This window comes from Lissotriton helveticus, chromosome 6, assembly GCF_964261635.1.
Source record: "Lissotriton helveticus chromosome 6, aLisHel1.1, whole genome shotgun sequence".
NCBI lineage: Eukaryota > Metazoa > Chordata > Amphibia > Caudata > Salamandridae > Lissotriton > Lissotriton helveticus.
The window spans coordinates 1,236,139,186-1,236,165,239 of record NC_136067.1 but is presented as its reverse complement, the minus strand read 5'-3'; the positions used below and the strand labels follow the sequence as shown (position 1 = coordinate 1,236,165,239).

Sequence of the window (26,054 nt, the reverse complement as noted above, 5' to 3'; positions counted from 1 at the left end):
CACACACATGTTCCCTCCTGTTCCGTTTGTGATGCCTCAGTGGGACTTGAACCTGGTTCTTACGTTTCTGATGTACGCTCCCACTTCACAACTGTCCTCTCAGTCTTCTTACTTTGAAGACTGCTTTCCTGGTTGCCATCACCTCTGCCAGGAGAGTGAGTGAGCTCCAGGCTCTTTCATGTACACCCCCTTTCATTTCTGTCCATCCGGACAAGGTTGTGTTGCGTACTAAGCCATCTTTCCTGCCCAAGGTTGCCACGGCCTTCCATATCGGGCAGTCTATCACCATGCCCACCTTCTTTCCGCCACTGCATCCCTCTAAAGAGGAAGAGCGGCTCCACCGTGTGGACCCAAAACGGGCGCTTGCATTCTACTTGGATCGCACACGCCAGTTCCGGGTGGATCACCAACTCTTTGTTGGTTACGTGGGCGCTAGAAGGGAAAAGCGGTGCACAAGCAGACCATCTCTCGGTGGATCATCTTGTGTATCCAGGCATGTTACTCCTTGGCTAAAAAGGAGCCCCCTGTTGGATTGCGGACTCATTCCACCCGGGCCACGGCGACTACAACTGCCCTTGGCTGGGGAGTGCCCTTGCAGGACATTTGCCAGGCGGCTACGTGGGCCTCGCTGCACACGTTTGCAAGACACTACTGCCTGGACAGTCAAGTCCGGAGAGATGGCTTCTTTGGCCGTTCCGTCCTCCAGGACTTTCTGGTGTGATTATTGGTTCGCAGACCCACCACCGGGGTTGGTATTGCTGGGGTATCTATTCTAAGGTAAGGAATCTATCACTAACGTGTCTCTTTCAGATGCACAAGTTACTACTTGTGTAACGATATATCTGTAAGAGACATTAGTTAGTGATAGATTCCTTACCGACCCACCCATCCTCCCCGTTCTGCGAACCGATATCTAGGGTTAAGGTCATCCCCTTTCAGGGCCCTAGTTTCAATGGCACCAGTGTTGGTTTTTAACATGGCTCGGCGCTTCTGGCGCGGAAAAGCTGTGTCTAAGAACTGACGTCAGCACGCGGAGGCGACGTCTAAGTACTCGACGACGTCATCACGGCGCCCACGACGACGGACGCGGAGCCGCAGACGACGCCTACCGACGCGCAAGGGTACTGCTACGCAAACATTTCCGGATCCAGTCTGACGACTGGGGATATTCTAAGGTAAGGAATCTATCACTAACTAATGTCTCTTACAGATATATTGTTACACAAGTAGTAACTTGTGCATTTCACTTTCACCAGAACACTTTTTTAGATTTATTGAATCGTTCCTTAACTAAAGATATTGTTACTAAACCTTGGAAACATCCCCCCAGCAAAGCCAGCATTAATCCAGTAGAATCCTTGAATCCAATGGAACTGAGCAACTGTAGGTCAATATTTTACCTCCATTTCTAAACAAATTACTAGAAAAAGTCATATATAGTCTGCTACATAATTACATTGAAAACAACTCCTTTCTAGATTTTTATCACTCAAGCTTTTGACAAGGTTAAAGAACGATACTTTTCATATTGTCAGCATTAAATGATCTAAAAGAATCGTTAATAGAGGCGAAGTTGGAGTCCTGGTTTTGTTGCAACTATCCACAGGTTTAGACACAATCAACCTTGCAATCCTGATTGAAAGACTCCAAAACATTGAGATCAAACAAATAATCTTTCCTTTTCCCTTACAGACGGATACCAATCAGTTTACCTTCCTCCTTTCCTTGCCGATCCTACATTGCTTCAAATGTGGAGTACCCCAGTGGCCCATGTTATCACGATTGTCATTTAACATCCACATGAGACCCCAGGTATTAGCAAAATCTGGGAGCATCTTTTTATATGTATGTTAACGATTCACAGTTCATTTTTAGTCTAGCTAAGAAAGACAGCGCAATAGGTCCATCCAATCTTTGCCTGAGAGACTGCCTTGTGTTTGTTAGATGGTAGATGAAGAGGAATTGTATTAAATAAAATCTATTAAAATCTCTGCAGTTGCTTTCTGTACACCTAGGAGCATATTGAAATGATCCATTGCCTCATCCCTGCTAATTTGGCACCAAATCTAGGTATAGACATTGGTAAAAAATCTTTAACCTGATGCAAAGACAGCAATAACGGCCAAGAGATGTTTCAAGAAACTTAAGCCTTTAAAGACACTTCTTCCTCATAATGATAAACAATATCACATTCCCGTAGTAAATATTCTAATATGGTTGAGTCTTTATTCTAGTAATTCAGTCTAATTGGCTTCACCTAAGCAGTCTATACATCAGCTGCAATTAATTCAAAACATATCTGCTCTTATTATTGGAAAAGCCCTTAGAGACAGACATATTACCCATGTCCTGCGACATCTACATTGGCTCCACATCAAACTGAGAGCAGTTTTGAAATTCATAGTAATTCTCCATTGAGCCATGTTTTCACAATCTCCCGATTCCCCCACGCACCCCAGTGAATATTCTCAACTCAATGTTGTTTTAATACTACCTCAGCCCGACTTTTAATTTAGATTTTTCCGAAAGTTTGTCATCCTGGGAGACGATTAGAGGCCATGGTACTAATGGCAATTAAATGGATCCTGATTCCGCTAAAAAAGATGGCTTTTTCTGTCATGTATAATACATGTACCATCCACAGTCTAATCACTAAGAAGTAACAATTATATCTGTTGGTAATTTAGATCTAAAATTCTTCGATAGATAGAGAAACAATAAATGGCACAATGGGTGACAGTAGAAAATACATGTGTGAGAAAGTGGATTATTAGTTGAAGTGGATGGTAGTCCTCTTCAAGTAACAATGGTACTATACATTACTAGGCCTTGTTAAGTCTCAATAGTTTAAACCTGAGCTCCATCCCGTAGCACAGAACCGACATGCTTAATTTAGGAGAAATGTACAAAGCATTTATGAGTACCAAAACAGTCAAATCTTTTGCTGTTTTAAAAATTTGTATTGTATTGTATTTTGTCCTTTTATGATTTTAACAAAAATCGAATAAAGTGTATTTTGACTGACTGACTGACTGAGTACCAAAACAGTGAAAAGTAGAATACACAAAAAAGTAAAATCTTACTCCCAATTTATAACCAGCATTGGCATAGCTAATAGGTCTCGCCTTTGGGGCCTTATAAGTGTTTAGCCAGAGCTATTGGCTTTGCCAATGTGTTTAAGCTATGTCGTGGAGCATTGTGGCTGCTGTACAGCATGTTAAAAACATAATAAAAAAGTGCTAAGCATTTTTATTACCCTAGATATAACCAAGAACACAACAAAAGAGTGGAGGTTAGGATATAGTACCTGAAGTACAAAATGAGCAGCGGATGTACACTAGGGGAGAATCAACAGATGCCAGAATCCAGGGGCAGACTGAGGTATTCCTGAGTGATGCTGAGGTAGTTGTGTGCTACTGTGGAGGTGATGCTCCGGTGACACTGAATGATACTTAACCCTTGCTTGCTCGGGACGGCCCCGGTCGTCATGCGTCATGGTGGGCGTGTGTGGAGGACGGCCGGGGGCCGTCTGAATCCCGCCCCCTATTCAAATTGCCTGTACAGCATGAAAATTTGCGCCGCATGCTAGGGGTTAAGTGTTGCTGAGGTGGTGCTGTGCTGATGCGGAGATGAGGCGGAGGTAGTGCTGAGTGATACTGTGGGCCTATTGTTGTCTCACTCAATGTCAACGGAAAGAGAGGGGCTGGGGGAATGGAAATGCTGTGTTTGTGCTCGAAGGGTAGAGATAGGGCTTCTAATGCGAAGCATGAGGGGGGAAATAAAAAAAAATCAGGACAAGTCTAGAAAGTGCAGCGCTCCTGAAACTAGGGCAGCGCCGAGTGAAAATATGTTAGTCTATTCGAAATCAATAAAAAAAATGTTTTTAAAAGGTGGGCGAGCCGCGCATAACGAATGAAAGACCCAGCTGCCATACTTAAAGATAAAGCTGAAGCATAAAGAATAAGAGGGAGGAGACGAGCAGCGTGAGGTACAAGGACAAAGACTAAGGAGAAGAGCAGCATGAGGCACAAGGACGGAAAGTGAGGAGAAGAGCACCGTGAGGCACAAGGACAGAGAGTAAGGAGAAGAGCAGCGTGAGGCACAAGGACGGAGAGTGAGGAGAAGAGCAGCGTGAGGCACAAGGAAGGAAAGTGAAGAGAAGAGCAGCGTGAGGCACCAGCTAAGGCGTGACCAACATTTGTATTTCACGTTGCAGGCATGAACAGAATTGCCATTGCTCCCGCCAAATGGAATTCCAGTGCCACCAGACTCCATAAGGTTATGACCATGTAGCACAACTAGGAGAATAACTATTTGGGCCCAATTTTGGCAGAAGGTCAAAAGCAAAGCAGAATAGGGTGTGGCGCTAATTTTTTAATTGTGGTGTTTCACCTATTCCAACAAGTCATATATCCTCATGTTTAAATAGTAAAGTACGTTTGTTTATCTGTACCACTGATTCTCTATTAATCTTAATAAACTATTTTAATACTGTCGAGGTAGGACCCCAGTGGCTCTGTGAGAGCAAGAGATTGCATAGGACGCCTTGCCTAAAACTTTGATTAAAAATAGAACCCTAAATCTAAATTATTGTTTTAAAAAACTTAAACATGCACAGGCACTTGTCTGAAATACAGCGCATTCAAATACTGACTGCGATATCTTGATGACATAATTGTTTTTTTGTGCACTTTAAATGAGATACACTTCTTGTGGCAGCTTTCTTTTAAGATGAAATGCTGCACTTTTTCCTTTACCCTCACATAATCTCCCCTGGGTGTTTAAATACAGCCCCCCCAAAAAAGCTCTGTGATGCACCTGCCTAAAGAACAAAGAGAAATGTTTTTGGTATTTATAAGTAATTCAATGTGACAATCCTTCCCTTAATACTCACGGGCACAAAGACGGGGAGCATCCGGCACTTGAGAGTCCCGATAGTATCATAGCCAGTTTGAAGGCTGTAAACAGAAAAAAAGGGACTAGTTACGTGGTTTAGGTAAATAAAGGGACATAAAAGTAAGGAGATCGTGTTGAACAAATAGAAAGGTAAATGTTTTTTTAGAGAAAAATAAATACCAGTGGACTTATACTTCCAATGTTCAATCAGATACTTACTAATAAAACTTAATTTGCTTTGCGTTAAAAGACTAGGGAAAAAGAACACACCGATTAAAAAACATATGATTGAAGAAAGAATTAAAAGCAGCTTTTGGCAGAAATACAGCGCATTCAAATTATAATACTCAGGGACACAGAGCCGGAGCATCCGCCACTTAAAACACCTGATACGCATGAAGCCAGATTTAAGGCTATAGACAAAGAAGAGGGACTAATGATGGGGGTTGGGGAAATAAACAGACCTCATTGTAATGGGACCATGCCGAACAACTAGAAAGGTAAATGTTTTATTCAGAAAAAAATACCAATGGAATTATCCCATTCCTGTGCAGTACTGAGTTTCTACACATGAGCAGGGACTTATGTGAGAGAACAATGTTGAACATTGTTATCACACCCTGTATGCACTTGCACCACAGCAGCCGATTAAAGTGTCGTTTCCCACGCATGCCTGGTTATTGTCCCCGGTCGGATAGATACGCACCTCCTACGACATGTGGTTAGTGAAGTATACAGGGGCAGCTGACTGCATATAGCTGCCAGGAAAGTAGGGCACTGAGAGGAGTAGTGGTCAAACAAGAGAATAAACCAGACAGGAGGAGAGGCCATCACACTGTAGTTGCAAGTGCTACCTTGCCGGCGATCAGCTTGCTATAACGTGCATGTGCGTGTGCTCTTGTACGCGTTCTAGCAAGTTGATCGCCGACAAGTAGCATTTCTCAGAGCCCTACTAAATGTCTCGGCCGAGACCAGCGCATGCGCTGGATTAGGCCGAGACCTAAAGACCCCTATTGGATTAGTCAAACTTTGCTAAATACACTGCAGTGTCTAACTTCTCGACTCTGGGTGTAATCCGTCGTGGATCGGTGCAGGGAGACCCCAGGGCGCCTGATGCTTGAGACCCCTAAGTTGCCTGTCATCTTTGCCTTGAAAGTGGGTTCAGGTGTGTCACTCAAGAACAAGGTAACAAGAAATTGAATCCTGGCTTCTCCACTAGATCACATTATTTGATCTTGGAAAGTAACTATTCCCTGTGCACGAATGAGTGAATTTATCTGATAAAAAATAGGAGCGTTTAGGAGCAATCTAAATAGACATTTCAGAGATTTCTGGAACTTCTGAGCTAGCATTAAGTGTTCACAAATCTAATCACTTTTTTATGTATGTATACATATATTTTAGAAGTGTGTGGTGTGGGTTAGTTGCCGCTAGCTGGAGGCCATACGCCAGTGGCAAGTTAAGACGAAGGTGGGAGAATGTAGATGAGTGTCACATGCTAATTATGAATAAATGATGCATGTGACTGACTTGAATAACAACGTGTTTAAGTACTGCTTCCAAGTAATGCTCTGGAGATTGACATTTCTGCCCTAATAGCTTTCTGAAAATGCTTTAAGTTCGAGTATTGAAACAATTCCTGAGAATTGCCAGGAGCTACTGAATACCAGGAGGTGTCCAATTAATATCTCACACCTTTCGTTTTATCTGAGCAAATTCTGACAATCTTGTACTGCCAGGGGCAACCTGCAGTAAAATCCGCCAGAAACAACATTTCCATCCAGTTATTCCCCAAAATGTCCAGACATTTTCGAAATATTATGGCAATAGTTGCCGGTACTGTTATTACCCAGCTGCATATTTATCTATAAATTTGCAGACTTTTTTTTACATCATTACCTTTCAAGTGTGGACTAATATATGGGGAATAACATTGAATAGCAATTGTATCATATTTTGTGTATTTCCGTTTGGTTCCCACCAGCCTGGTTCGCTCAATACCCGGCCACAATGTAAAGAGGAAATCCTCCATCTCTGAACCCGTATTACCGCATCACACTGTGGAAAAGTAACGAGGAGCTGCCGTGAAGGTGCCACTCATGTTTATTCTTCATTCACGTCACAGCGACGCTGTTAATGGGGCTGAAAGAAAGCAGTACGCATCTTACACCTGACACATTATTGTTCGGGCGAGATAGACACATGCCAACATTTAGTGTTTGCCGTGTGGAGAAGAGGGACTTTGTGGGGCTTTGCTCACATTCTTGCTCTCTTTATGGTGATTTTATTTAATATATATTTATTTTAGTATATTTACTACAAGACAGAGTCTGCAAAGCTGATCGGTGTATGCAGAGACAAAAGTCGTGGTATGCTGAGGAAAGTTGTTACTCTGCCCCTGCTTGGCTTTGTCTTGCCTGCCCTGTGATGCCTCCCCACCCCCTTCCATGAATTTGAAGAGGCCAACACGGTCTTGCTGAAATGGCTAGCTGTGAAGGGTTTTTTAGACTTTCAGAGGATGTGGGGCGCTCTGCCTAGAGTAAACGTTATAAGGTTATTTAAATACAAGTCACAAATATGACTCAATGATTCCTAGGAAAAAACAAGTGTCTCAGACAGGCAGATCGACAACCGCCAGCTCGATTAATTCCAGCACCACCTCACTGAGTTCTACTGGACTTAGTGAACCTGATAATTAGGTGTTAGATAGCACAGACCCCACACGCATGCCTTTTTTATTAGAAATGGAGCGTATCAGAAAGGGCAACAGAACACAACCTCCCAGGGGCGTAACAGACCCAAAACCCACAGAGGCAAACGTGGCAGCAAACGAAGATTATCGGAGGAAACTCAGATCAGGAACACAGAGGAACTAACAGATCCTGGCAATACAGTTCAAGTAGTCAACCTTTCCTCTCTCTCCTTGACTGCAGACATGATCTCTCTACTTGGTAAGGGTTTAAGCTTCAATCCTTACGCTACTGGAGACATTTGCCAAATTAAAATTGACATTTTCAAATTTGTGCGCAATCTAAAACTGAAGAAACACTTTGCTGACCAACCTAACACCTCAAGACAGTCCAGGAATACTCCAAATGTATTTGATAATGAATTAATGACTATTAAAGATGTTCAAACAACCCATCTGCTTCTTTCTTTAATGGATAGAGAAGAAAGTCCATATGACATGGAAAAGCTGTTAGAAGAGCTGGATGTTGAGACTGACTATGGGATGGCTAGTGGTCTTAAATGCAAATCCAGATGGACCCCAACACTATCAGGGGGAAATGCCATAGATAATTTTTACAGACATGTCCTTGAAGATCTAGATAAAGTCAATACTAAGAATTTGAACATGAAATTCAAATATAAAGACAATCTGACAAAGGGGGAACGCTTAGCACTTTCCACCCTCAGTAACAACCCTGATATCATCATCAGGGAGGCAGACAAAGGGGGCAATGTTGTTGTTATGGATCTCGTCGACTACAACAACGAGATTTTGAATCAACTCAATGACAACTCATGCTATGAACAACTGACCCATAATCCTATGGGTCCGTTGACGATTCGAGTAAACAAATCACTACTCAATTGGAAGCAATCTGGTCTTTTGGATGACGACGAGTACCTTTATCTAAAAGTTTCTAAACCCACCTTTCCATGGTTGTATACACTACCTAAAATACATAAAAACCTTCCCTTTCCTCCTGGCAGACCAATAGTCTCGGGAATAGGGGGTCCCACTGAAAAATTATCTGAATATGTGGACCTTTTTTTAGGACCTTTAGTCAAGAACTTACCGTCACACATCCAGGACTCCAAACACATATTGAGCATAATGGCTGATATTGAGTGGCAACCAGGCACGTTACTAGTGACAATGGATGTGGTGTCTCTTTACACCAGTATCAATCCTAAACTAGGGATGCAAGCTATGGATAAAATACTTTCGAACAGACCAGCTTCGTTGTGGGCGCACACGAAAATGCTGTTACAAATGATGGAACTGATCCTAGAGAACAATTACTTCATCTTTGACCGAAAATGGTTTCGCCAAAAGAGGGGGGTAGCCATGGGCTCCAAGTTTTCGCCCTCCTTTGCTAATTTGTTTATGGGAGCACTTGAAACAGATCTAATTTGGGGAACCAAAGGAGCCAGGTATATCGACTCCATTGTATTCTGGGGTCGTTATATCGATGACTGTTTTCTTTTGTGGTCGGGTACCAAGGACCTACTTTTATCCTTTTTTGATTATCTAAATAACAACACATGGGATATCAAATTTACCATGCAATACAGCCAAGATAAGATGGAATTCTTAGATCTTGAATTTTATGTTAAAGACAATGTTTTACAAAGCAAACTCTACAGGAAACCGACCTCGTGTAATTCCATCCTCCATGCTTGCAGCTCTCACCCTATACACCAGATACAGGCGATTCCTTATGGGGAATATCTCAGGGCGAGACGCAACTGTAGTGAACCAATCGAGTTCGAAAACTGTATAACTAACATGAGGAATAGATTCCTTAAGAGAGGTTATTCCTTGAAATCACTGAAAACTGCAGAAAAAAGGGCTAGACGCACCTCAAGAACAGATTGCTTGAAGAAACGCACAGAGCCTGATTCCTCCGCCCAGAAGATTAGACTAATCACTGAATTCAATGCTTTGAATAATGTTATCAAAAAAAGTTTCAAAAAACATTGGAACTTACTAACAAGTGATACTGCTCTCAAAGAATGGATTTCTGAGAGACCAGCCATCACATACAGAAAGGGTTTCACACTTAAAAACAAACTCAGTCCCACTGTTCCGCACAACACCGCTTCGCTTGACTGGCTCACCACAAGAGGCATTGGCTTTTACAAATGTGGTTTTTGTTCCATGTGTAGATGGGGCAAACATGGGACGAAAATTTTCAAGGGCTTCGATGGAACTAAATACAACATCAAGCACAACATTACATGTCTAACCAGATTCGTGGTCTACATCATTGAATGTCAATGTGGTAAAATCTATGTAGGCAGTACCATCAGGCCCCTGAAAGAGAGAATAGCTGAACACATGAGAGCCATTCAGAAAAGAGATCCGAAATACCCAGTGGCCTTACACATTGCATAATGTCAACCACTGGAGGATGAAGTCAATGTGCGTTTCTTCGGAATAGACATAATCCCTCTAAATATTAGAGGGGGTAATCGAGAACTCATACTGAGGCGTAGGGAAGCCACGTGGATCATGCGTTTGCAATGCGTGGAACACGGACTTAACTATGACCAAGAACTTCAATTCTTTCTGGGTAACTGAACACCCGATATGTTATGAGTTCTGAAACAGTATAGTAATCATGAATGTTCTGCATGACTATACCCAATGGGTTATACATAAACCTTTTCTAACTGGGGTGTAGAACTTTTTGGACAATGCCTTTTTTTTTAACACCGGATTAACATTTATTACCCATGAGATGCATTCACCGTATGAATCAATAATGTTTATACTATCCTTTGTTAAACAGATATCATTATGTGGCTTTTTATGTACTGCATTAACAGTTTGTATTATATTTATAAGTGTTATGTCACCAATAGGAACACTTATGAGGCACCTTTTTCACTCTTGGTGTGCACTCGCCACTTTACTACCTTATAACCGACCGGGTTTTCCGTATTATCCCAATGAGACTATTTCTCCCAAACATGGAGGACTAGGAGTCGTCATACACGCTCTAGTCTTTCAGGAAAATATCGCATAAAGGCACTTCCTGTTTCCGGTCACATGTCCGTCTTTCGAAACACGGCGACCGGGAACACACAGAGGAGGGATACCACAACCTTGGTGAGTCAGGATACATTTTGATCGGCCCATACACGGGCGGACTCAAGACCTAACTAGCGATATTCCATTCGCTCTTATCGCTTACCGTCTCATATCTTCTCATTGTCCTTACAGTTCGCAATCCACAGAGGGATCGAACCTTAACTACTTTCTGGAAACCTTTAATTGGATCCCCTCCCGGTACGGCTTGGTACACACACGTATCCAGGTACGCGTCCTTTTTGTTTATATGTGACAACATCACAACTGAGTCCAACAAGCCTTACACGATATATTTTAATATCTATTACAATCTTCTTTATTACACAGTATACCTTTGCGTTCATCCACCATACTTGGTTTGGAGATCGTATACACAGATGAAAAACCAATTGCTCTAAACTCAGAGCGGAGAATCATTGCTTATATTCCGATGTTTATTAACTTCATATACTGGTAAGCAGGACTTCCGACAATTCTCTAAGCAACCCACCATATGCAATTGCTTGCCTCACTCTTATGCCTCCCCCCTTTTTCAACACACAGTACCATCCACCCGAAGCTAAAGTGTCCATTAAGTCCGACCTACTGACCAGTGGGTCACACCACTAGGTATGCAATTTTCTGATTTTGACAGGCATAGCAATTTTAAGCACGATTTTTCACTAGTAATCAATGCACCTTGAACTATTGATCGTCACGGACTCACTCACACCGTCCATCAATCAATAGTGACACTTGTCCTCCCTGAGTCTTTACGAATGTAGGATCGTTGTGAGCACGGCATTTTAGAGAGCACAATAGATTGTATTCACATCCTTGAATGCGTTCTCACCAATCCACTATGTGCCGTATTTGTTTTAATAAGAGTTTTGAAGAAGCATGTTTCAACTTTCCGGAGAATTGACGCTAGACACTAAAACAATTCGTGGGCAAATAAAGGCTTCACATTCATGCACTTCAAGACCTATCTTCGTCACGTACCGCACAACATTTTTTAACATGTTACACATGTGAGATATGCTATATCTACGTTGTTTTCTGTTTTATCAGCCCTGAAGAGTCGTGTTGACTCAACTCTAACACGACGAAACACGTGTCGGCTGAATGTGGATCAAATAAACAACCTTCCTAAAGGATAAAGACAAAAAGACACAAAGATCTGCTGTTGTTTATTACGGAACTGTCACTTACTTTGTTGAGATGATTTTCTGTCTTTGATTATACTAATTTGTGGTTGCGAGAGCTTTGCTTATTACGGTCTTGCTGAAAGACCAGGGAGGTAGAGACCGGAGAAAGGGAGAGTGTTGTGTGTGGGGAATGAGGGGGTGGGGCGGAGGCGAGGTCCTGCCCTTTATAAATCATCAACTTGCAGCCACTAGATCGGGCACACTTGTGTCTCTGCACATACATCGCATAGCCCCACACCTTGCCCAGCAGACTGTCCAAGAAACTTATATCTCACCAGGAACACATTTGCATTGTGTACATGCCTGGAACATCCATTGCACATACAATATTGAGGAGGGGACACACACATATTGCACAGGCTTTACCGAAATGCATACTCGTGAAGCTCACACTGCACGTACACACAGTGCAGGGACACGCACAGGTACACTTTTTTCTGTAAATATAAACCTTGCACATGCACCTAAAGTTGTTGCACAGACAAATGCCTACAGGAATTGCACAAGCAAGCGCGCTCGCACACACACTTGATGCGCCTATACGCGCGGAGACGGGCACATAATATGACCGTGGTTTTCGATATTAAAGAACGAGCTGGAATTTAAGTTGATTGGTGGTGGTGTGTTAGCCAACTGGGAAATAGAAAGAGTTCATGGGCATGTCGATCCGCTTCCATTGATAAGGTCTTGGGCAATGTTTTGTGTAGACAGCTGCTTTCTTGTAGGAATTTACCAATGAAAGGTTGCAGAATGCGGTTGTGTAAACAAGATGTCCCGATAAATGGCATGAATGGAGTTGATTGGCATGTTAACGCAAGGACACTAGGTTAACATTGTATTATTAGAAGGCCAATAGTGCCACCAAGTGGTTTAAACTGGTAACACCCGGTCATGGAATTCACATTCTGAGATTAAATTGCGCGAAATTGACAAAGTTACCAAAAGCCGTAAATGTTAAAACATTCCAATCGGCTACGAGTTACCCAAAGCCAAATGAGTCTAACCATAAAATTCAGAAAGCTGATCAGAAGCGCAAGTGCTACCTTGCCGGCCACCAGCTTGCTATTACGCGCATGCGCGCGCGCTCTTGTGCGTGTTCTAGCAAGCTGATCGCCGGCAAAGTAGCATTTCTCAGAGCCCTACTAAATGTCTCGGCCGAGACCAGTTCATGCGCTGGATCAGGCCGAGACCTAAAAATAGAAAACATTTAGGGCCATATGTATCAACACCATCATTTGCGAAATCGCTATTTGAGAATTGCAAAAAGGGATGTATGTAAAAAATCGCAATTTTTTTGCGATATCTTAATATTCCTTAATTGCGATGAGCAAATTGTGAATCCATAATTAAGCAATACTTTCCCATTCATTTCTATGGGCCAGGAGGCCCATAGGAATGAATGGGAAGTTATTTGAGAATAATTTCAAGGGTGCAAGGGTCCCATGTTTAAATACACCGACCACCGAACTCACACATCTACTCGAGCTCGGCGGTGAAGGGTAGGTCTCCCCACGCGGACACTGGCGATTAGAGCTACTATGGGCTCATCCCTGATGTTTTGCCCCGCCGACCCCTCATGTGGCAATTAGTCTTTGACCTTTAGGTAAGAAGGGCACGTATGCTGTACCTCTGCAGCGCATATTGAATGTGAGTGAGTTGAATGCCTGCCTGTTCGTTGCTAAGCCACAGTATAGTTTAAGTTTTATAGGTGCCTCCACCACAAGCACTGCTCATTTAAATAACAATAGATGAGCGGTACATCGCTCCAAGTATGCTGCGTTTTTAACCTTGGTTTTAATTTTCACCCCTTCACGCCACAGATCTGTTCACATTTATAGTGGTTGTGTGCACCCAACTATGCACGTTGCTCACTCCACTTCCCAGGCATGCAGTGGTTGTGCAAAATAGTTCACAACACCGCCAGCATGCCACTACTTTTTTCAAACCCTGGCAATAACGTGACCTTTTTGTTTTTGGTTTAATGAACTTATGTCTTAACCATTGTGTTCTTATCTCTTCTCTCTATATATAGGCATAGGAGAATCCACTGAGGTAACATACACTACACATGACACTAGCATGTTGTTGTTGTTTTTAAGTCTTTCCCTTTTCTCACTTTTTGTAAAGGTCCTGATGAATCGCGGGTGATTTTCCCCTCTGCGAGAAACATGTCGACCACCTCCACTTCTAGTCTCCTCTAGGATCACTTGAATTAGCCTGCTGACACCTAGCGAGCTAGCCCCACCTTTTAGTTGCAGCCAGGGGACCCCCAGAATAAAGTTATTTCCGGTACCCCTTGCTACATTTTAACTGCCCTATCATAATCACCATACCACCTTGCCCACACACCCCCACCTCACCATAAGGCTGTTGGACAAAAAGATCTCCGCCAAAGAGCCCCTCTTTGAGGTGAGCCCGTCGGGGGTTGCACCGCCTCCCCGACGAGGAGCAAACGCCGATGATGAAGCATGACACCCTTCTGGGTGTGTGAGGCAAACACATCCAACAAAATGGATGCCCTGAGGTGTCACATTAACACCTCTGGTCACGCCAGCTAACAATTTCCCTTTCTCTCTATGAGGAACAGTTCAGCAACCCCCCTTTTTTGCTTGTTCAGCACTAGATACGGACACAAGCTGTTACTGGACCTCCCACCCTTCTGTGTGGTAAATAGTGTCCGTTGATCGATTGATCACTTACCTTACCTCCCTTTCTTTTGATAAAAAAGGGTGCAAGGGTGTCATAAGTACACCCTGATGCACCCCTGAAATTAACATGTGTACGCATATGGCGCACATAAATTTCCTAAGGGCATGTATGTGCGCCACATGGCACCTTCACAAATGGCAAAAAGTGCATTTGTGAAAGAAATTGCAAATTACCACCAACTTCAAGTTGGTGGTAATTTGCGATTTCTTAGTGAGAAATCACACAACTTGGGCGCTTCATACATAGCATTTAAGGAATCGCAATTTGCGATTCCTTAAATGCTGACGCAGAATTAAGTAATCGCAAATTTTGCAATTCCTTAATTTTGCGATGCGATTTCAATCATACATCGCATTTTCCGAATTTTAAGTCGCAAACGCTGCTTTTTTTGCGAATCGCAGCGTTTGTGACTAAAAAAACGGATGATACATATGCCCCTTAATGAGCAAATAGACACCAAAATGTCCCAAATCAGATGTAGGGACCCGGAGATATGATTGTTCAAAGTTTTAGAGGTGTTTAGCACCAAAAAGCACAAAATGGCAAACACAGGCATCTGTCATGCTAGATCGTGTCAAAGTTAGAAGTTAAGGCTGGCTGTGATGGTGTGCGGGTCAGATACAGATCCAGGTTTGATCCGGTGGAAAGTTAACCTTCTAATATAGTATTTTTCTTTGAGAAAATCTTTGATGACAAGATCGTCTGGGGTTCTGGGTGCCATCTGGTTCCTGTCACTATTATCCTCAGTCAGTAACTTATATTTTGTATTTGTCAGCTGAACAATGTGTCCATTTTGTTTGCAAATCAGGAAAGTTCTGGGTACAGCTTTCCATTCATAGAAAAGAAAGGTGCCACAGCCCGTGCCGTTAGACACCAAGCCTCTGGGTAACCGTGCGCGGTACAAAATTCGTTAATAATAATAATAATAATAATAATAATTTTGTCTGAAACCAGACATGCCATTCTCGTGCTCTTTGGCAAACCTCGAAAATAACTTCTTCAACTAAGGGTCCTCCCATGATTCATAATATTAGAATACTTCTTGGTTTCCAGGACAGAGCTCAAAAATAATTAAACCATTTTTCCACCTTTATTTATTTAATGACATTAAAACCAGATCACAACACAAACTTTTTTTATCATACTGTACTTTTAAAATCAAATATTTCTAAATTGTTTTAAAGCACCTTCAGCTTACGCAATTCCAGAATACCTTGCACAAAGAAGGTAATTAGCGTTCTTCTTATTAGCTCCCTCATTGCAGGTCTGTGGACCACCAGATGATATTTAAGGTGTGCAAGGCGTCCAGTCGTTTGGTATCTTTATTGCCTCCATAATCACCATTCTATTTGACAGGCAGGCGTTATCAGAAGATGAAGCTAATCGCTATTAAGAAATGCCCATTAAAGGCGTTCTTTTTTCATAAACGGCAGATATAAACTCTCAGCAGTATTTTTAATGTTATAATTTTGTTTTTAGTGTAGTCAGTATTTTTCCAACCCATTGTCCATTGTTGTGCATTCTCAGTTGTATGTTATTTTAATAGGCCTTGAGACAATCTTTTATTTTCCATTTGTTTCAGACAGGTCTCCTAGTATTGACAGTAGGCATTGGAAGGATTCTCACCAAGTAAATGAAACCACCTCCCAGCATCTGCCACATCGAGTACAACCTCTGCGCTACTCCGAATATTTCCTCTATTTTTTCCTCGACTTGCCCCTGGGTAGTACCAAAGACACTTATTTCACTTTTGAAAGTTACAGCTCTATCTTCTGCACCACCTCCTTCGGTGTCAAAGGAACAGTCATTGCCAGCTGAGGACTTAAGCAAAGAATGTCCCCCTTGGGACTTAATGTCCTTCACTGACCTTACATGTAAAATGTCGGGAGTTTGAGGTTTCTTATTAAACAAGTATGCCATCAACATTACCTTTTTTTATTCAGTGTCTGAAGAGTTCCCCTCTATCCATTCTGGTCTCTTTGGCCAGACTAAATGTGTGTTTTTGGCAAGCCCCATCAATATTTAACTGGACAGTGTTGTAGGGTACATTATATTGGCGCTTGGCCCTGCAAAGGGGAATCTTATGGTGTCTTGCTGGGAAAATGCTATTAATCTGGTCCGTGCATTTACTACACAAAATTGTCAATACATCCCGTTCAAGGACCCCCACTATCTCCCTCCGTGAGCAGTCTCGCAGTACCTTCCTCTATCTGGATGATAGTGTTTGTGAAGTCATTGCATTGGTGCCCCCTTTGTTCCTTGCTGTCCATAGCTCTGTCCTTGCCACTGTGGTGTGTTCCCGACACAGCAAACATAAGGAGATGATGGACGGAACGCTGAAACTTTTCAGACACTCACCCCCAGTCACAGATCTGGGTTGAATCCATCATCGTTCTTTAGCTCACTTCGCCACCCCAGTTCAGACAAAGCTATATGAAAATTAGTCTTGACCCTGCGCCTTATGGGAGCAGTCCAGCCCAAACTGCCAAGCCATGTCTTCCCTGGACCCAAAAGAAGCATCCTGGGACCAGTTTCGGACTAACAACCCTCATCAGCCAGGATAGCTTGAATCAAGTGGTAAAGTAAGCAAGGGACTCACATCTGGTCATACCCTGCCAACTTAGTGCGAACAAAGCAAACACATGGAGATGATGGACGAAGCGCTGAAAGTTTTCAGACTCTCTCCCCCAGTCACAGATCAGGGTTGAAATCATCATCATTCTTTAGCTCACTTCACCACCCCAGACCTGAAACAAGCATCCTGGGACCGGTTTCGGGCTAACAGCCCTCATCAGCCAGGCTAGCTTAAATCCAGAGGCAAAGTGAGCAAGGGACCCACGTCTGGGCATTTCCTTGTGTTTGCTTTGTTCTAGACACAACCCACCCCAGCACTGCTTTGTTTGCAGCCCCGGCTCAGCTGATGAAGGTTGTGATTGATGTTGGTGCACTACCATTAACCTAAAGTAGGTCATGGCAGGGCCAGCGCAAGTCATTCGATGGTGCGCAGGTGGTTACAGAGCTCACAGTTCTACAAGTCTTGCTGCCTGAATCTTCCTCTTCCCAGTCTCAAACCATCTCTCTTCCCAAAGTAACAGGAGCTGACCCAGGGCTAAGCTGTGACATCATTGGGCTTCTCTTCGGCAATTGGAATTTTCTTCATAGTCCTACTGCTTCAACATTTGTGGTCATCAAAGTGCTTAGGCACATCTTGGCCCTAGCCCTCAGGTGGGAATTCTCTTTGGCATGAATTCCAGGATGCCCTCAGCAACAGCCTCTACCAGGGAGACATGTCCAGGCCTTTGAACCTTACTTACAGTCTCTCAATGCAGATCATGCCCCTTGTTGCTGTGTTGGCGTTGCTTTTCCTCGCCTGAACTCATCACAGACTATATTTTTTCTGATTATTCCCTTCTTTGTGCAAGAACGCCTCAAGAGTTCATCCTGAGCAGTCAGTCAGTACTCTCCTCTGAAGTAGGAATCAGGCAGCCCCTCCTGGCAAGTGAGGTTCCCCAGGTTAACTGGTCCTGAACTTAGCAAAAGGAGTTGATGGTCAGTACTCCAAACCTGGAGCTCAAATTAATATGTTAGATGCCATTAGCGTGGTACCCTAGGTTTCTGGCCAAGAAATCTTGACACACTGACTAAATGTTTCTGCCTCATCTTTATATCCAAGTTGCAGACAGTCTTTGTCTATTCCAGTAGTTCAGTCCTGTGACAAGTTCTGGGCTTTTCCTCATTTTAGTAAATTTGCCACAAACTGGTCCAGTTATTTTCTTTGTGACGAGCATGAAGGCAATGAGGAGCTGAAATTCCTCTTTCATGAGCAATCAAAAACAAGTGTGCTTCTTGGCAGAGTGATGTGAAGGACAAATACACTATTTGCATCACTTGCGTTAACCCCAATCACAACCCCAAGAAATGTGACATTTGTGTTGCATCTTTCATTAAAACTATGAGCGACCATGACCGATGGCACTAAGATATTTCACAACCTAGAAAACTTCCAAAGAAGTCACACAGGAGAGCTGTTCTTCCTCCTCCTCCTGCAATTCAACTTAAAAAGTAAAAAAGTAAAAAACTTTGAGTTTGTCAGCTTGACAATTAAGGTAGGTTATTACAAAAAGACTCATCAACAGTTTAAGAGCGAGGTCTCGAGTGGCAGACTTAACAACGACAACCATAGAGTCTCTATCCAAACAATAAATAAGAATGCCATCAAAGGATAAATTGTTGATGATGTTTAAAATACTGATGAAAGAACAACCATCAATTGTGCATAATCTGCCTTCCATGATGGAGGAACATTTCACTCCGGACATGTTGCCTGAGGCACTGTCAGTGACTTCATCGAAGGAGAATCAACAGCAGCATTCGACAATGATGGAACAATAACTTTCAGCTCGTCAGCAGTAGTTCATGCTATTGACTAAGCAGTCAAAGATGAAAGGTCTCTCAACTGTGTTATGCTTTTACTGCCACTTATATCAGTGTTGGTAACTACTGCTATGTCAGCAGTGTTGTCCTTTCCATCTATGCTTATTTCACCATTAAATGTCTATACAGCCTCCAGAAACCATCCCTCAAGAACCTGTGATAGTCAGACATGAAGACATTAGTCTAAGTCAGTTTCACATTGAATTCGTACCTCAACTGGGACCTGATGAAACAAATTGTCTATAACTATGGAAAACATCAAGCACAACATCTTCACTCTCTAGCTGGTTCAAGCTGTGAATTCATGAGGCCTCAAACAAAGCAATCAAGTATGTCAATGGTTCATGTACCATGAAACTTACTTCTTTGGAATATATTTCATCAATGTTTGCAACTCAGTATCCTCCACAAAGGATAGTTAACCCATCAGTTCAGTCAGAGGCCAACACTCCGAGGGATACTGGATGTGGTCCATCTACTGCTTCTGCCAAGACAGAATAGGCAATTATACTGCCTAAACAAAAGCAAAATACAACTGAACCAGATCACTGAGGAAGGCATCATAGTGATAATAATGATGCAGATGACGATGGGGTCTCATATATTTATTTTAGTTATAGCAACCTTAAAATATCAATGAGAACGAAAAGATGGACAGGCAGATATATCTTATCCTGGTGCAAATTATTTGACGGGCGGAATTATTTTATTGCTCCAGATGAAGCAAGCCTGGAATCCACACCAAAGGATTAGTCTCCTGATGACAATTGGCGCTTGGTGGAGCAGAAGACATAATTTAATCTCTCAACTGCAGCTACAGAAAAAACATGCTTCCTAGTCAAGGAAAACGTTATGCCCTACCCGTGTTTTGCATCATATGTTGGAGGAAGGGCTGCAAACAGATGAAGAATCATACATCTTCAACTTTGAATATTTTAAGAGTAGACAAGAAATAAGGAACTCCAGACAAATCACCAGTATGGCTGTTAAATCAAACAAAGAAAAATCAATCTCCACAATGGAGCAAAGGCATCAGAGAATCGTTTGGCCCCATGTACCGAGCTACAAGAAAAAGAACACTTCAATGGGAAACAATAGGTAACAGTGTCACTAACCAGGCGGCAACAAGCATAAAGTAGCCAAGGCACCTACAGTAATTGAAATATATGAGAGACAACCATGGAATGACATCTAACCTTTCCTACAAACATTACAGAATGAGGACAAAGTGCACGCTCTAGCAATAGTAAAAGGAGAACTAGCATTGGCAGCTTTAATTTATTCTACTATGTCTTTTGATAGCACAAACCTTTTTGAGATGCAGGTCCATGAGGCGTTTCAGGCTACAAAGTCTGATATGAACTGCAAATTCTTTAGTATAATTAGAAAGAAAGCAAGATACATTTTTCTACAGATGGCAATTTGAATAAGGGAACATTTTACCCAAGTGGCAGTCATTTTCATTACCACATGTGGGATTTATACCATATTAATTTGAACATATACAAAGACAAAAAACACATGGTTGAGCTACTTAAAAAAGAAGAGGAAATCAAATGAGTCGCCAGAAGGCCCTAAACAAAAGAACTTGACTCAATGACACATATCTCTCCATCGACTTACCAGTAAGGGGATGTATTCATTTAATCCAACAAGACTGGCAGGAGTTATTAACAGATAAGTGGATGCTAGAGATTGTCAGACAGGGGCATGTTTTAGAGTTTATCCAAAAACCCCTGTAAAACCACCGAAAAGAGAGAAACAAGAGCTCGTAGCATAGCTCAAGAGAGAAGCTCTGCAACTGCTTTGCAAAAAAGGCTATAGAAAGAGTGCCAAAGCATCAAAGAAATCAAGGGTATTCCTAAGGATCTTTCCTTGTACTGAGGAAGAACAAAGAGTGGAGACTCATACTAGATATTCGAGGTCTGAACAGATGTTTCGAGAAACAGGGATTTCGAATGGTCACCATTCATGAAATACTCATGTTTATATAAAATGGAAAATACATAGCCTCAGTCCATCTAGGGGATGGTTACTTCAGTATCCCCATACACCAAAGGCTTTGTTACCACCTCAGGTTTCTAGTAGAGACACAGCATTATCGATTCAAAACCATTTGTTTCGTCCTCAAATTCTTGCCATGTGTGTTCACAAAATGTATGGCACCAATAGCATCTTGTCATTGTCAAAGAAGCATCACAGTTTACACATACGATCGTTTAATAAACCTATCAACTATACATTAGGTTCAACAAGCAATTCAACTAATGCTAAAGACTTTTAAAAATGGTGTGTCTAGGAAGCAATATAAGAAGTCCAAAGTGCAACAACAGATATAATATACTTGGGTGCAAGGATTATAACCCACAAAGGAACGTTGTAACTGTCAAAATAAAGTGGACAAAAGTTGATGGCTGTAGCATCGCTTATAATATCCAGAGATGTCATAACTGTAAAGCAGCTCAAATGGCTTCTTGGTGCCTATCATCCAAATTCAGCTACCTACTCCTGCACTGCATTCTCTACATGAAACTGACACAGGAGGAGATGAATTACCAATAGATCCAAATTAATGATGTTTGGGACAAGGACAACAAACTCGGCAAATAAACAGAAGTGTAATATGGTGGGGAAAACATGCAGGCCTTTCTTTGATACCAATTGTTGTACAGGCATGCCTTACGCCTCAACAGGTTAGGGAGCTTATCTGCAAGATGTATGTATAATCAGACATTAATCCACAGGAGAAATCTGTATGCCCATAAATATCCTGGAATTTTGAGCGGTGTGGCTTCCACCGAAGACTTTCTGACCCATGTTAGGATGAATTCAAACACACTGTACTACTACAAAGTACTACAGAATAAAAGAAGGTGGTACAAAGTGGCTTACTCTGGCCCAAAAGATGTAATGCCATTTGATAGGGATTATCAAACACAAGGTAAATATCTTTGTAGAGCACATACCTGGCACAGCCCATGTTGGCACTGATGACATGTACAGGCTTTAAGTAGTAACTCATTAATGTGAGATCAACAACAGCTTTGTTTGCAACTAAAGGTATGAGAACCGTTGATTGGGATTCATTTGCATGGGACTCTGTGCGGAGCAAAAGCATACAGTTCTTTAGCAAATCAAAAAAATATGGATAATATACATCATTAACTTTACACATAAGCACCATCTCAATTCTTCAAAACGATTATTGAACACCCTCTATGCTAATTTCATTCAGAGATGTTAGAACAAATATGACATAATAGACAATGACATCTCCCAATTAATGGGCCCAGTGAGAAAGCAAATGGGTTAGATACTTGTTATAGTTTTACATCCACACTATAGAAGGTCATTACTAGGAAGGCAACTACTGCAATGGAACTAAACAATTACGTTATCAGCTTCACTTTGTGCTCTGCAAATCCTGTGTGGCGAGGATGTGTGTGCGGGAGGCAAACAGCAGTGAGTGACAGAGATGGCATCCACCTTGTTCAAAATGGAGATGCTAAAACACATTAATAATTTCCGTTCACTTCCACACATCACAGGAAATTCGTTTAATTTGTGAATATACCAATTCAATTGAAGAAGGAAGCATCATTGTTGTCTAAGAGTCAAATTCTCCATCCAGATTCAAATTCATTGCGTTTAACAGCAGTTATGGAAATAGAGATTAAAACCTGCAGATCTTAGTTGAATTTAGGAATGCACTGAAAGCTTCTAATTCACCATCCACGTTTGGAACGTATTCTTGCATGAGGAGTTGTTTTAATTATTGTTCTAAAACTAACACGCTAGACCCTTTGAAAATGGTTCCACACAAATTCCTTACTTGCTTGCTAATATCAGCAATGTCTGGATTTATTCTTCGATAACAGTACATTTGTCTGCTATATCTAGATATTTGAGGAAACCAGGTACATCTTCATTTTACTCATCCTTCATAATGAAAGAGTTTGTTAAAGGACTTTTTCACACCTTTCACCAAACAGAAATTCAGCACCAGTCTGAGAACTAAATACTGTGTTAGCAGCACTCATGAAGATGCATTCGAGCATGTTCACAAATCGACAATACACCATTTGTCCTGAAAGACAACTTGTCTATTGCAATAATTCAACCAGAATAGTTAGTGATATGTAGGCATTTTCTATACAGGAGTCGTACATGTGCTTTCTTATAGATAAACCAACTGCCAATACTGATGAACATTTATAGATCTTAGTTACCTGGCGCAAGATCAATAAATCAAGGCAACCATACGCTAGGCAATAGCATTTATTTCAATAGCACCTATTCTTTTATATTTCTCACTTCATAAAAGACACAATAGTACTTCATATTTAAAATTTCTATTCAAAAAGACCACGACAAAAATGCAGAAGAAAGAAAGAAGAATTTTCAACACAATCACATACTCATTTCACTCCCAGTCAAACTCAATCATTCGTACCACAATTCTCATTCACCCACAACTAACGACCTACACACAATACTATGTCCACCCCTTGGGTCCCTGGATTTAATCTTAAACTGGTGGACAAAGGTGTTAAAACCAAACAAAGCAGTAGTTGATATCCTAGTTATTTGTGCACACTGTTTCCTCTCAAAATATTAACAAGTCAGACAAAAATGATTTACAAGTGCACAACACGACCATCCTAATTTAAACAAACAATTGTTTGGTGAAAAAAGAAGAACGAGGGTCTACGCGTTGCTAACCTACGTGTTTCCGGGGTTCTCATCAGGACCAAAGACCCTGTAGGAAAAAAGAAAGAAAAAGGATTTGTACTTTAAAAAAAAACCTTCTTATGAATGTGCGCTACCATCGAAATTCGTTTCCTCCAGCAAGCTCTTACCAATTTAACTCTCACCAATGATGGGAATTTCTACAAGGGTAAATGCTGTGAAGACACTGCAGAGGAAAGGAACAGAAGAAAATAGACAAACAGTCCTGTCAAAATTTAGGTCTATCTCGTGATTTTCAGACAAACACACCTCAACACTTACTTTATCGGTTCAATACCGGGTCGTGGTGTGGACAACCGCTAATGCCGGTGCATATCTGTCGTTGTAAAGTAATTTCCTAAGAAGCCCAATCTACAACAGAGATAGCACATTGGCTGTAATTTAGATGTTTGTACAGGAACTCCTTCCCTTCCGTTTGTTTCCGATAGCTTCACACGTACCTTTAAAGCCACCAGGCGCTGGGTGGATTGCAGGCAAACGTTATACCGCGGCACGATTCAGCCTTTTGCCGCTGGAAAGAAACACAAAAGCTGGTTAGTCAGCTCCCGATATTGCGGTTCTTGATGACGCTTCCCGCGTCTACACTGCTTCAAACCTTACCGCGTCGACTGCTTCCGCATTTGTCTCTGTGACTATCTCTGTTACTGCGCCAATGACAGAGCGTGTGTTATTCTAATTACCGTTTCCCCTTTACACGCAGGGAGTTCGCTCAGCAATCTGGGGGATTCACCACAGGTTTGTGGAAGATGTAGTTCGTATGCCTGCTAAATTGTCAGTACCAAATAAAAAATGTGTATCGGGCATCTCTAATCATATTACAAGGAATTGTGGGAAACGTAGTCTACTTGCAAAGTCAAGCGGAATTCCTCTATGTTGCCAGCAGTAAAAACGGACGAGGTCAAGCATGTCTAATGTATTATCAATGTGGGACTGTGGTCCACCTCAGACAGCCTTCTATAATTTATAAAGTTCTGACAATTCATTTAAGCCTGACACAGCAGTGCCAAATTTAACAATATGTGTTTGTAAGCAGGGGAACCCCAATCAACCCTTGTAGGCTTGGGCACTGTACGGTTAAGGTCAAGGTGTGCTACAAGGGACTTAATTCAAACAGTAATTGAACTTAGTTGTGAGTTGTACTAATGTAACACACTCGAAGGAATCCACAGGATATCTAGCTAAGTATACAATTGAAATAAATCAGTGGAAGGGTAAAAATGGAACACACAGAGATGAAAATGTAAAGAGATTTATATTTACTCAAAAGGCATAAGGTTGGGGAGACAAATACAAAAAGTGAATCAAAGCAATAGTTATGAACAGAGGTAAACAATAATTTCTCTACAATTCACAACTAAAAACATCAACTCCTGGTGGATTAAGCAGACAACCAAAATTAATTATTAAAGAGTGGTCGTATGTTAGTGCCAAAGCAACGTGACTGGAGATGATGGAAGTGTCGACGTTTCGGTCTAGAGGGCAATCGTCATGTAGACCATCATCAGGACAGAATATTTCATTGCTGAAAATACTCCCTACATTAAAACAATAAATGTGAATTACTAATAAAGTATGTAAATAGTTATAAAAACATACATATACAAAAACTCCATGTGTCAAATAATAACTAAGTGTCGAATCTATACAAAACAGAATACCCCTTCCTGGTATTGTTTTGGAGAGAAAATCATTAGACACACTGTATGTTAACAATTTTCATCGAGATTTATACATTTAATGGACAAATGCTCAATATATTAAAAAGACAAGAAAGACATAGTACATATCATGTTGTATATCTTATCTTTGAGAACATAGCTGGCAAACAAATGAAGTATTTACATTTAAACAGCATTCAAAACAGGAAGAACATCTTAAACAGTCAAAATAAAGTCTTATCAACAAAAGAGAAGCACAGTTGATTTGTCACCTGAAATTCATGGAAATGTGCCTTAGTAAGATGGCTTTGGGCGGTGGGTTAACGTGGAGCACGGTATCAAAATGGAATCTGAAAGAGTGCAGAACCTTAATCAATATGCGGTGACTAAAAAAATAAAAAAATAAAAGGCCTTGGTCTATTGTTATTCTTGGACGCCTACCTTAGGTTTGAAGAAAATAGGGCCACATCAGTTGGCTTTGTGTCTCTCCTTTGTCCCAACACATAAAAATGACCTATTCTCTACAAAGTTAGAACTATATAAGTTCTTTAGAGCTATTCGCCTCAAGAATTTCTTTGCAAACAGAAATAACACCCT

At 41.6% G+C, this 26,054-nt stretch overlaps 1 protein-coding gene and 1 long non-coding RNA gene across 2 annotated transcripts in view; one reads left to right on the top strand and one right to left on the bottom strand.

Annotated features, from left to right (window-relative positions):
- Positions 1–26,054, top strand: part of DZANK1 (double zinc ribbon and ankyrin repeat domains 1) — an 846,943-nt gene that overhangs the window by 297,786 nt on the left and 523,103 nt on the right. The gene's annotated exons all lie outside the window — the stretch shown is intronic.
- LOC144763385 (uncharacterized) overlaps positions 1–26,054 on the bottom strand; it is a 106,896-nt gene that overhangs the window by 39,166 nt on the left and 41,676 nt on the right. Inside the window, exon 2 of the long non-coding RNA XR_013596213.1 lies at positions 4,895–4,958. This is a non-coding gene — a long non-coding RNA (uncharacterized LOC144763385). The remainder of the gene's footprint in view (positions 1–4,894; positions 4,959–26,054) is intronic.